The following is a 13,621-nucleotide window of genomic DNA, read 5'->3' on the forward strand; positions in this document are numbered from 1 at the left end:
CCAGTAGGGCCCTGATGCTGTTCAGGTGTTCACCCCTACCCAGCCATGTGCTCCAGAAATGGAATGCTATCCCCAGATCCAAGAGAATGGATCTTGGTTAGTCTAAGGTAAAGCTGGGAATTCCAGTCCTCTTGTCATTGATGAGATTAGGAAGTTTTTCTCGGATCTGAGTAAAGATGTGGGGCAATCCTTTTTGAAACCTGTCATATGCACATGTTGCCTGAGTTGTCATCTTGAGATGAGGAGAGCCAGTCTAAAAGGACAAGTCAAAATGCTGAGGAGATGGAAGGCACCTGGGTCCTTGAAAACATGACTAAGCAACTGAATTATCCAACCCAGGACCCGTTCTACTGCTACACTTCTTGTTATGGGAGAGAAATAACTTTCCTTATAGTTTAAGTCACTTTTATTTGGGTTTTTCTATTACTACTTGTAGCCAACACATTCTGCTACAAAAAGAGATAAGCTTGCCTTAATAGGGAAGTTGATAAGTTTAGTTTTGAATTCTGAGTTTGGGTTTACTTTTCTGAATGGAAACAAGATCAAAGGATGGATGAGAGGACAGGAGTGCAGAGATTCAAGAACTGGTACAGAAGGGATATTGAGGGCTACACAAAAGTAGCTGAAGTCATCAGGTATGATTATGACTCAAAATGGCAAACAATTATTCAGTGCTTTTTATGTGCTAGGCACAATTTCAAATGTACTAAAAGAACTATCTCTTTTATTCTCACAGTTCTAAGAGTTTCCCTTCCTATGCTACACATGGTAAAAAAAAAAAAAAAATGAGGGTAAGAGAGGTCTAGTAATTTGTGAAAGGTTACAAAGGGTCAGGGGTGATAGAGCCACAGTTCAAACCCAGCAGTCTGACAGCAGAGAAAATGCTCTTAACTCTTTATGTTGCGTTACCTGCACTTAAGTTAGAGGAAGTCAGAATGAAACACGATAGTAATAAGCCTTCCAAGTGAGGGAACTGGAGAGACAACTAGAGTACCAGGTCAAGGGGAGGAGTACTGACCTTGAGATATAGCCTGTGGGGTTCTGGGTAGGACAACGGAGAGGACTGCAGAAGTTCCAGCAGACACTGGACACCAACTTCACCTGCTGCACAGTTTTGCTTAGAAACAGCAGCATGTTATAACACATTCAGCTTCCTTGCCTTAACAAAGTACTAAGTCACTTACAAACAGGAAAATAATATTTATGAAGTACCTACAAAATGCCAAGCACTAGGCTAGGTAGAGGCTTTATATATAACACGCCATTTAATTCTCACAATCACCTTAACCATAATGGCGACATTAACTTTTCATGAACAATTTTCCAAGCAAATATAACTTGTACATGTGGAGTCATCTACACCCATCATCCAATCCACTGGCAAATCTTGTTAGTTCAATCTTCAACAACTATTCAGCATTCAATCATTTCTCCTGTAAATGGTCTTCATTGATGATTTCCCAATATGCGAAAAGATATTCTGGCACTAACTTCAGTCCTATATCCTCAAATATCACCTACAGACAAGTCCGAAAAAAGACTAGGTTCTTACACAACCTGTTACTCATTTATCTAACAAATATTTTTTGTGCTAAGCAATATGCCAAGGCTTAGATACAATGGTGATCAACATAACTATGGTCTGTGTTCCTCCAGACAGCCCAGTAGGGGACACAGACAAGTAAAAGGAAAATATAGCAAAGCAGCTATTAGAGGAAATGCAGGGAGATATATCACAGTACAAATGAAACGCAGTTAATGCAGACCTCAAGGACTGAGAAGGTGATCCCAGAAGTAACATCTTTAGTTGAAAACTAAAGAACCGGTAGGAATTATTGAGGCAATGGGGTGGAGGAGGAGGAGTGGGTAAAAGTAGTGTCCCACATGGAGATCTCAGCAGGAACAGAGGCTGAGAGGCTTCAGAAAGAAAAAAGCATGTTTAAAGGATGAAAAGAAGTTCAGTAAGCCTGGAGCACAAGGCACAGAGAAGACAGCAACAGTAAAGGAAAGGAAAGATAGAGAAAAGAGAGGAGAATTAATTGTTGATGATGCAAGGGCCTTCCAAGTCATGTTAAGAAGTTTTGGCTACAGCATGGAAGTCTTAAGACTGGTGTTATGGAGACCAGTTAAGAGACGGCTGCGTCCATGGTACGCTTAATAGAAACCTATGCTGGAGCATGGTGGTAGTCACATTCAAAAGATATTTAGGAGACTCAATTGACCTCATCTGGTGACTGACCAGATGGGAGTGGAGATGGTGAGGAGATACATGAATCAAGAATAACTAGATTGCTGCCTTGGGCATTAGGTGGAAGGTTGAATACAAACTAGCTTTCACATGTGGTAACTTTCTCCAGGTAGCAACACTTTTTAGAAAAGTGACCTGCCAGAGTTCAGGTCAGCCACATAAAAAACACTTCTGGCCGGGCGCCATGGCTCACGCCTGTAATCCCAGCACTCTGGCAGGCTGAGGCGGGCAGATCATGAGGTCAAGAGATTGAGACCATCCTGGCCAACATGGTAAAATTCTATCTCCACGAAAATTACAAAAAATAGCTGGGTGTGGTGGTGCGCATCTGTAGTCCCAGCTACTTGGAAGGCTGAGGCAGGAGAATCACTTGAACCGGGAAGGCGGAGGTTGCAGTAAGCTGAGATCACACCACTGTACTCCAGCCTGGCAACAGAACGAGACTCCATCTCAAGAAACAAAACAAAACAAAACAAAACAAAACAAAAAAACAGTTCTGTGTTGACATTCTAAATTTATTCCTTCTTTTTTTCTACTGCACTTATAAGAAATAGTAAATGCTCAATGAATTTGTAAGCACAGAAACCATATAAATGACCTTATAAAATGGTGTGAAAGGAAGGAAGATAATGAAGGACCTCCTCAATCAGAGTAGCCGTTTGTTCGCTGTTAAGAGACATGTAATATGGAGTAATGAAAGCAAGACAAAGAATTAGCAGACTATTTTAAATGAAAACATGTCTCTTCCAAGCAGGATGCATTACAAATAAGACATAAATTAATCATTGTTGAAAATTTAAATATTCACACTGGAATTGCTGTATTATCTATTGAAAGTTGCCTAGAGTAATGCTAATAGCAATTACAGATAAACTCCAAACTTTCAGTGGCTTTACACGACAAGCTGATTTATTACCCATACAATACAAATGCTTCTGTGGGGAGGGAGTGGGCCTTTGCTACGTGCAATTGTTCAGTAGCATGTCTGACAAAAATGCTTCCATCTTCAACACATGACTTCAAGTTACCTCGCGCATCAACAGCCAGCCAGCAAAAGGGGCAGAGAATGGATAATCACTTGTGGGAGGCTTTTATGAGTTAGACCTAGAAGTGTCTAGACCTCAAAAATTCCACTAGTGAGTACTCTGTCACATGACACATAACTGCAAGGGAGGATGTGCCGCCAAAGAACAGGAAACACATTTTGGTGAATAATTAGCAGTCTATTACGGACGGTAAAATCCTGAAGACAAGACATATGACTTACTCACCTTTGCAGAGCTTAACAGTATCTTGAAGAAAATAGACCCTCAAGGTTCAAATATAATTCTGTTGAAAAAATACTTAATGAAAAAATTATCTCATAAGAGATCCATTTTGCTACATAAACTACTGCTAAAATACATAAACTGTAGGAAAAAAGATTTTCTGGCTCTTGACTTATAGAAGTTGCCCATTTCAACCTGGATTTTCCTTATTTATCAGGAAGACACCAAAAATATTGTGGTAGAAGAAATAGAAGAAACCATTCCAAACTTGTGGCTCAAGAATTGCGAGTACTAGTTCTAAAGTATGGAAAAATACCAATGATAATGACTTAAATACTTTAAATTTTCATGTTGGCTCTTATTCTCATAATTTTTTTAAAAGCATAGTTATTATGCTTAAGTCTAATCCTGGTCAGGCAGCCCTCTTCCCTCTCATAGATTTGCCATTGAGAACAGGAGGTCTAAAAAACATACACTTTGGCAAACAAGAAACAAACAAGAAAGCATGCTGGCTCTGAATTCCCTGGGCCTCAAAGTGACACGTCACTCTATGCAGAGTTCATTGGCCAATACCACAGGTTAGTCCTGTGGTCCCGATCTAACTGCAAGCTAGGTAGGAAAAGTTGAGAAGGACAAGGTAAGTGACTACTGTCTCTGCCACACCTGTATAGACCACAAGCCCCAGTTTCTAGGTACATTTCCTATGTAAATTTCGAGGTTGTATTCTCTCACACAAGTTGGTTTCTTGTAAGTTTGTTTACTAGTAACAATAACTGATAATCAAGATGATAAAATTAAATTTCTGGGCTTATAAATATAACAAATCATTTATCCATGGTGACCTGATCTGAAAACCTGTGGGAAGTAGCCAGTTGCTTCTTCTCAATATCTCTCAGTTACAACATCCTAAACAAGGAATCCATTCATCTATCAGTCAATAAATATTTATTGAGAAGGTCTGTGGGTCTAGTGTGATGTTTAACACTACATTAAGCATCTGACGGTGAAAAGGGCACACTTGGTTCCTGTCCTGATCCAACTTAGAGTCAAGTGAGGAACAGTTTTAAAAAATTATCAACAACTATGTTATTACAATACAGACAAACTAGAGATACAGGAAGAGGGCACAGTGCTAACATGGTATTAAACATGAGACCTCACCAGGTTAGGAAAGGCTTCACTGAGACAAACGCAGGGCCCAGAAGGATACATAAGGGTTAGACAGCTAAAGAGAGAAGGTTAATGTCCTAGACCAAGGGAAAGGTTGGAAACTTAGTCCAATGTTACTTTTTGTCTTGAACTTTGAAATCGTTTTAATAATTATTTTGGTTTCTCTCCACCTGATTGCTGTAGTACTATTAAAACTAAATTTTAAATAATTCTGTTTGATTCTAACCAATCAAGTTTGCAATGGATTGTAATTTTTTAACAATATCTTCAAATTCCAGGCAAGGAAAAAAACATTTGCATACAATTTTTCTCTAAAAATACTTATACTGTGTATTTACAATTAGTAAATCTTGAGTTACTTCATTGTTTTTATATTAAGTGGTCTAAATAATAAATGGATGCATTCACCTCAACTGTAGATATTATGCAAAATTCCTGGATATATCGTATGAGTTTAAAATTCAATATCAAAACCTTAATCCATTTTCGTCACAAACACAGGATTTAGTCTTTCTTCTAATATAATACAGTCCCTTTTTGAATTTTTTTAATAATAAAAATTAGTATTTTTAACTAAAGAAAAGGATGACAAATGGCAAGAGATGCCACAGAATAAAAACTTTTTTGGTGAGGAAAAATTGTGTAACTTAGGCAAGTAACTACTTGTACCTCAAATTCTATTTAATGAGGTACTAGATGTATTGCTATAAATAAAATAAAAATAGTAATTATCTGCTAGCTAGTTCACAGTAATTACTTAATTTTTTTGTAGATATAGGGTCTTGATATGTTGCCCAAGTTGGTCTTGAACTCCTGGCGTCAAGTGATTCTCTCACCTCAGCCTCTCAAAGTGTTAGGATTACAGGCATGAGCCACCATGCCTGGCTAACAGTAATGTTACAAGAATACATTAGAAATCTACAAATTTTATGCATTTCTAAAAAGATATGAAGACTGAAGACTGAAGCTTCTTTATGCCCAGATCATTTAATGGTTTAGCAACAAAAGAACTTGGAACAAGAACATATTTCTACCTCTCTTCATTACAGTAATAAAATGCATTTACATTCTATGCCTTTTGAAGTTAATATTTTACACTCATAAAATGACTGCAGTTTAAAAACTGGTTTTGAAAGCTAAACACAGGAGTTCCCATTTTCAAGGAAAGTAATCCTTCCCAGCTATAAAAGCCTATATGTTTATGAGTTGTTTTCAGTTCAAAAACTCAAAATTAACCAAAATAAAAGGATCCAGTAGAGAGGTTGATGTTCCTCCTTCTTTGCTTTTTTTCTAAACTGTTTTCAAGTAGTATAGTAATAGCCAACACTTACTGAGCATTACCATGCCAGGCACTGAGCTAAGTGGTTTACATGCATTATCACATTTAATCTTCACAACAACCCTATATGTTACGCTCTTTTAAAGAAATACCTTACATTACAGATAAAGAAATGGAGACTTTAAGAGGTAGTAGGTTCTCTACTTACAAGTATTGAATGGAAGAGTTGGGATTCACCTAAGTAGTCTACTTCTAGAGCCAGTGCTCTTAACCATGCCCTATCCTGCAAATAGTCTGTAAACAAGTCTTAGTGATGCTTCTGTTCAAACTGTGGGTCACTGCTGCCCCTGCAGTCTCTGACCATCCTCCCCAGCACTGCTGAGCTATGGTCCCATGTGAAGGCCTCAGTATGGAAGGAGGGTTGGCTAAGTATCCAATAATAGCTCCAGCCCAGTGGGAAGGTACCACACCACTTGAGATGACACTGCAAAGGAGGCAGATGCTCGATGGACACGTTCAAGACCCATCCAGCTCAAGGATAAAAAAATGGGGCTTGCAAGTTTCCAGCTTTCTTTTCTAGAACAGCTGCTGGGAGAGAGACCAATGGGGAAACTAAAGTGAAAGTCTCATTCTTCTCTAGCCTAAGTTTTAGAGTCCAATGAAGCACTGCAGCATACACTTTGTAGTCAGAAAACCCTGAGTTCAAATCCTGGTTCTACCACTTGCTATAGTGATCTTGGGCAGATCTGATCCCTTGGTCAGATCTCTCTAAGCCTGTTTCCTCATCTGTAAGGAAGGGTATTATACCACATAAGGTTATTGTGAGGACTAAATGAGACTAAGTATGCAATAGAATACCGGGGTCCAGTTTTCTTTGGATGTAATGGGCCTGGAAAAATCCTTAAAATACTTTTTACCTACAAAATCTTATGAAGTTCTGCCTCATTTTCAGCTTAAAAACTTTAAAAAATTCATCGAAATAAAAGAGAATTCTACTAGAGAGGTAGGTTGATGTTACCTCTTCCTTGCTTTTTCCTTAAAGTGGAATGTTAAACACTAGGATATGCCTGGAAAGTGTTCAACCTACAAAAAAGGAAGTTAGCAGCCGCTGAAAAGTAACTACAGCTGGTTATTCACTTTACTCTGAAAGCATTTGCTGTTGATATAATCACACCACAGGAAAACTTCATAATGTTAGCTGAAAGAAATCTGAAATGACACAGCAATAATGCTTCATCATGCAAAAGTTGGTTTCATCATTTTTATTTTTTTGGTTCGGCTAGTGTGATTGCAAGACAGGAGGCTATGTTAACTTGGTTATAAGCAGGGAAGTTGGCTGTGAGGAGATAAACAGAGATCTCACAGGAATTCTGGGGTAGAAATCACTGGACCGGAACTGAAGGGCTATCTCCCAGCTTCTGTTTCTGCCTTTTGATTCAGTCCATTCCCCTCCATTTACTCAACAGTTCCTTCTGCTTTGGTGGCAGTTTCTGCTCCTTCTCACAGCTGACATGGCTTTAACTTGCTGTGGCCTCCCCCCATCATTCTCTGCATCAGGTGCTTTCGACCTTGATTTTATTGTTTATGTATACTTATGAACTTTTCTGAAGGGAATGTCCATACTTTCATCAGATGCTTCAGGAAGGCAATGACCCCAAAAAGGAATAAAAACCACTGTTTTATCTCATGACGCTCTACCTTTAGTTTCTCCTAGTAACTCTTTTACTTATTCAGTTTCTTAATTCCAAATTCCTAGCAGAATAATAATAATGGCTACCATTTATGAAGCTTTGAGTATGAGCCAGATACTGTTCTAAAGACTTAACTATTTTTAATTCTCAAAACTACATTATAAGGATCTAATATTTTATAGAGAAGGAAACGGAGGCATAGTGAACTTTGGGTAACTTGCTTAAGGTTACACAACTAGCAAGTGGCTAAGTCTGAATTTCAATCTAGACAACATGCTTAGTGCTTAAAACTGACTGAGTAAAACTTTGCAAATCAAGCCACAGGTTGCTGGTAAGCCCACAGGTTGGTCATCCTTGGATTACGTCCTATTCCAGATGTGGCAGGGGGAGAAAAGGGAGACAGGAATCAAGTGGTTCAAAACATGATCACTGTTCAGTAAGGCCATAGAAGGGTAGTTTCTCTTTAAAAAAGTGAGAACAAGGATGCACAGAAATGGGAACTCGTGCACACTGTTGGTAGGAATACAAACTGGTACAGCCATTATGGAAAACAGTATGTAGGTTCCTCAAAAAATTAAAAATAGAGCTACCATATGACCCAGCAATCCCACTTCTGGGTATATGTTCAAAGGAAAGAAAATCACTACCTTGAAGAGAGATCTTCACTCCCACATTCACTGCAGCATATTCACATTAGTCTCAAGATACAGAAAGAATCAAAGTGTCTGTTGATAAATGGATGGATAAAGAAAATGTGATATTAACACATACACATAAAATAGAATACTATTCAGTTTTAAAAAACAAATCCTGCCATTTGTGACACAAATGATGAATGAACCTGGAGGATATTACGCTAAGTGAAATAAGCCAGACACAGAAAGGCAAATACTACATGATTTCACTTACAATATGGAATCTAAAAAGTTGAACTCATGGAAAAAGAAAGAATGGTTGTTATGAGGTCATAACCTCATACGATTATGACCATATGAGGTCATATATGGTCAAGGGATGGGGGACATGGAGAGATACTGGTCAAAGGGTAGAAATTTTCAGTTATAGAAGAATATTCTCACCATATACACACAAAAGAGTAACTATATAAGGTGATGACTACATTAATTAGCTTGACTGTGGTAATAATTTCACAATGTATACATATATCAAAACATCATATTGTATACTTTAAGTATATGTATATTCTTTCTGTTCATTCTTCCTACTTTTTTTTTTAACTTTTATTTTAAGTTGAGGGGTACATGTGCAGGTTTGTTATACAGGTAAACTTGTGTGTTGGAGGTATGTTGTACAGATTACTTCATCACCCAGGTATTAAGCTTTGTACCCATTAGTTATTTTTCCTGATCCTCTCCCTCCTCTCATCTTCCACCCTCTGATAGGCCCCAGTGTCTAGCATTCCCCTCTATGTGTCCATGTGTTCTCATCATTTAGCTCCCACTTGTAAGAAAGAACATGTAGTATTTGGTTTTCTGTTCTTGTGTTAGTCTGCTATGGATAATGGCCTCCAGCTCCATCCATGTCCCTGCAAGGGACATGATCTCATTCTTTTTTATGACTGGCTGCAAGCATATATAATTTTTGTTTGTCAATAAAACCTCCATTAAGCTGGGGGGAAAATGATGTAGGTGGTGGGTAGGCATAATTAGTCATTAATATGTCTAGTATAATCATCACTTTCATTGTTTAACTTGTGGGAATATTCTTATACCAACAAACTAAAATTAAAAAATGAATAAACACATATGTACATAAAATATAACTCACTTTTAGAAATTACAAATAGGGATGAAGTAATCCTTGTGGTAAAGAAATAAGAGATGGCCAAGTGCCCTACAACTGCCAACCTTTGTCAGCTGAAGATAACACACACACACACACACACACACACACCTTTGACTGGAGCTTCTCTATGGATCCAGGGAGATCTAGTCCTGTATTTGAACCGAATTTCCAAGGACAGATCCAAATTCAAACTACCAAATTCAAACTCGTCCATACTAGGGATTGGGGGGAAAAGTTTTCTCAGGGAAAAACTCCCTTTACTTATAAGTATAGGATTTTTGTTCAAAAAGTGAAAGAAAGAGACAAAATATGAATGCAGGGATTAGGCTATGGACATCCTTTGAAAGGGGTGATGGTGAGGCATAATTCTGCCAACCACAGGCAGCATTTTAAAATTAGTGGTTTTAGCCATGACTTTTACTTGGTCTGGTAAAATTATCATGGTAAATATTCTTGTTTTATTTCCCATATTCAGGAAAGGGTGATCATGTGACTTAGTTCTGGTCAGTGAGATGTAAGTTGAGGGTTTCTAGTAAAGTTTTGCTTCCTCAGTATAGGCACCCCTTTTCCTCCTGTTCTTTCTTCCTGTCTAGAATGCTGATGAGAGGTTGGAGGTGGAGTAACTATCAGATGACCACAAGACAAGCATGAGCACAAAGTCATAAGCCAAGGATAGCTAAGTGAGTGGTCACCCAGGGTCAGGGCACCGATGACACTATGCAGCTAGAAGATCAGCCCAACTACTAACCTCTGCAGCATTCATTACATATACATAATATTTTACAGAGAAGGAAACTGAGGTATAGTGAACTTTGGGTAACTTGCTTAAGGTTACACAACTAGCAAGTGGCTAAGTCTGAATTTCAATCTAGACAACATGCATAGTGCTTAAAACTGAGTTAAACTTTGCAAATCAAGCCACAGGTTGTTGGAAAGCCCATAGGTTGGTCATATATATCCCCGATTTGGCGAAATATACCTAGGAAAACCAATAATAGTAATATAAGTAATTAAAAATTGAGTGATCAAACGGAGAGAGGGAATGTAAAGTTATAGTTGTAAAAGTAACTACTAGGAAAAAAACCTAATGTTAGGTGTTCACATTATCAAAAGGAAAACACAAAGCAAGGCAACACAAACAGTGAACATCATGCAGAAACTATTTAAGAAGTACTAGGCTGGGAATGGTGGCTCATGCCTGTAATCCCAGCACTTTGGGAGGCTGAGGAGGGCGGATCACGAGGTCAGAGGATCGAGACCATCCTGGCTAACACAGTGTATTTTAGTCTCTACTAAAAATACAAAAAATTAGCCAGGCATGGTGGCAGGCACCTGTAGTCCCAGCTGCTTGGGAGGTGAGGCAGAAGAATGGCGTGAACCCGGGAGGTGGAGCGTGCAGTGAGCCGAGATCAGACCACTGCATTCCAGCCTGGGCGACAGAGCAAGACTCTGTTTCAAAAAAAAAAAAAAGTACTAAAGGCAGAAAAATTACATAAAGACAGAACTGAGACCAAACATGTCTGTCATGTCAATAAATTGTCATATAAAACCATTAAAAGCAAGACTCTCAGAATGATCACAAAGTAGAATCAAATTATATGCTGAACACAGGAGATTCATTTGGAACAAAACAACCCTGAAAGTTGGTACTAATTCTCCCAAAATGGAACTTATAAATTCAAAGCAACTGCACTCAATAGACTAATAAACTTTCATTTTGGAACTTGAAAAGTTGGCTTTAAAGTTCAATTTTTGCAAAGTAAAGAACAATAAAGAGATATTTGTCCTTTCACACAGCAAAGCATAGCATAATGGGTCAGGTATCCTAGTTACAGTACTCGTAAAACTAACAGCTTACTGTTTGTCCAGAGCTTGGGGTTCTGTGCCAGCCACTTCCCCCAAGTACTTTACACATAGTATCTCATTTAATCCTCACAACCTTGTTAAGGAGCAAATAATTACCCCTATTTGACAGATGACAAAATTAGGATTGAAGAAGACTGCATTACTGTCTGAGGTCCCCTGGCTGCTAAGTGATGGCTCAGAATTGACCCAGGACCTCTTTCTTTGGAGCTGGTACTCTGGTCTAACTTTCCATTTCTAGTAAATGGAAAACAAACCATATACAGAACATTATTATGGCATACTTTCTTTATTTTTTAATTTGGATGTATGTATGTGTATGCACAATTTCTCTCCCTTGCCCTCTCCTGCTCTTCCTTCCTCCCTCCTCTTACAGTAGTTGGTTGTCCAAATGCTTGCATGTTCTGGAAGGAGATACATTAAACTGCAGTGTTTACTTTTGTGGAGTAGAATTGGTGGAGGAGAGGAAAGGGAGGAAATTTCATGTTTTACTTCATTTACTTCTGATTGTTTGACTGTTACTTGCATGTTTTTCTTTAGTAATTAAAAAATAAGGATAAAAAAGTAAGCCAAATTAAAAGTAATGAAAATATTAAAGAATAGCAGCATATTTTTGTTATCTCAGCTGTGGCCTTTTGAAAATGTGATATTAGAAATAGTCGTTGAGCTTGTTTGGGTGTAGAACATTTTCAAACTGAAATTACGTACTATCGCAACAAAAGTTTCCATAATACATTACTTTATAAACACAGGGTATTTCTTATTTCAGGATGATTTTTCTTTTTTCCTTTTATTTAATTTAATTAATTTATTTATTTGACACAGTGTTTTGCTCCATTGTCTAGGCTGGAGTACAGGGGGCATGATCACAGCTCACTGCAGCCTTAACCTCTCAGGCTCAAGTGATTCTCCCACCTCAGCCTCCTGAATAGCTGGGACTACAGGCGTGTGCCACCACGCCTGGTTAATCTTTGTATTTTTTGTAAAGGCAGGGTTTCACCATGTTGCCCAGGCTGATCTCAAATTCTTGGGCTCAGGCGATCCATCCGCCTTGGCCTCCCAAACTGCTGGGATTACAGGTGTGTACCACTGCACCCGGCCCAATTTTTCTTTAAGCAAGGTCACATACTCATATGCGTAGGGTTTTAAAACTACTGATAGTTTTAATTGCTGGGCATGACAGAAGTCGAATGCTGCTTCCTTAACAGTATACTCATTTCACAAGTGATATATGATATTAAAATGCTATAAAAATGTTTACCATAGCCAGGTGTGGTAGCTCATGCCTCTAATCCCAGCACTTTGGAAGACCCAGGCACGAAGACTGCTTGAGCCCAGGAGTTCAAGACCAGCCCAGGCAATATAGCAAGATCTCATCTCTACCAAAAATTTAAAAAATAAGATAAAAATTAGCCAGGTGCTGTGGCACACACTTATAGTCCCAGTTACTGGGAGGCTGAGGCAGGAGAATTGCCTCAGCCCAGGAGTTTGAGCTTGCAGTGAGCTATGACGTTGCCACTGCATTCCAGCCTGGGTGATAGAGTGAAACTACGTCTTAAAAAAAAAAAAGTGTATTACTACTTTATTCTGGGGGCTAACTATTCTAGGGAGAATACATTTCCTGAAGAATTTTGAGGTATTTTAGAGATCTTGATGATACATTCTCCCTTCCTCTCCAACTATTGGTTAGCTTGCCCCATCCCATTTACTCTCAAAGCATTCTGTACTTCCACCTTCACATAACTTAACCATAAAAGTCTAATAAAGACTTGCCTGTTCACCTATCTGCAATCAACATCTCCATTCCCACCCATTTGGCAGAGCCTGGCATACAGGACGTCAACAAAAGTTTGTTGATATGAATGAATGAATGCTTTTAAGGCCTATGTGGAAAAAATACATAGAGATGCTTTTCTTACAGTAGCCAGCTTACTACCTTAAAAAGAATAGGAGTTTAAATATTTAGTTGCAAATGAGTAAATCATGGCCTGAAAATTTATCTGCAGAAAACTGTGCATCCCTTCAGTAATTTCTATGTTACTAAAATCTGAAATCTAACAAAACTTGACATTTAATAAAACTGAACACAATGTAATTTATATAGGTGACACCACACACCAAAAATCCTGCCCTGATATAGAAGACTGTGGACACTGGATCTTTCACACTCTTGTGATAGGAGAAAATTTCTATTTGAATAGAAGACAAGCTAGTACTAATAGTAAACTAATTTAATGGACATAAAAATATCTTGAGAAAATATTTAAGAAGTGCAACATTTGGTAATGCATTTATC

Source organism: Mandrillus leucophaeus, unplaced genomic scaffold (genome assembly GCF_000951045.1).
Source record: "Mandrillus leucophaeus isolate KB7577 unplaced genomic scaffold, Mleu.le_1.0 Scaffold419, whole genome shotgun sequence".
Lineage (NCBI taxonomy): Eukaryota > Metazoa > Chordata > Mammalia > Primates > Cercopithecidae > Mandrillus > Mandrillus leucophaeus.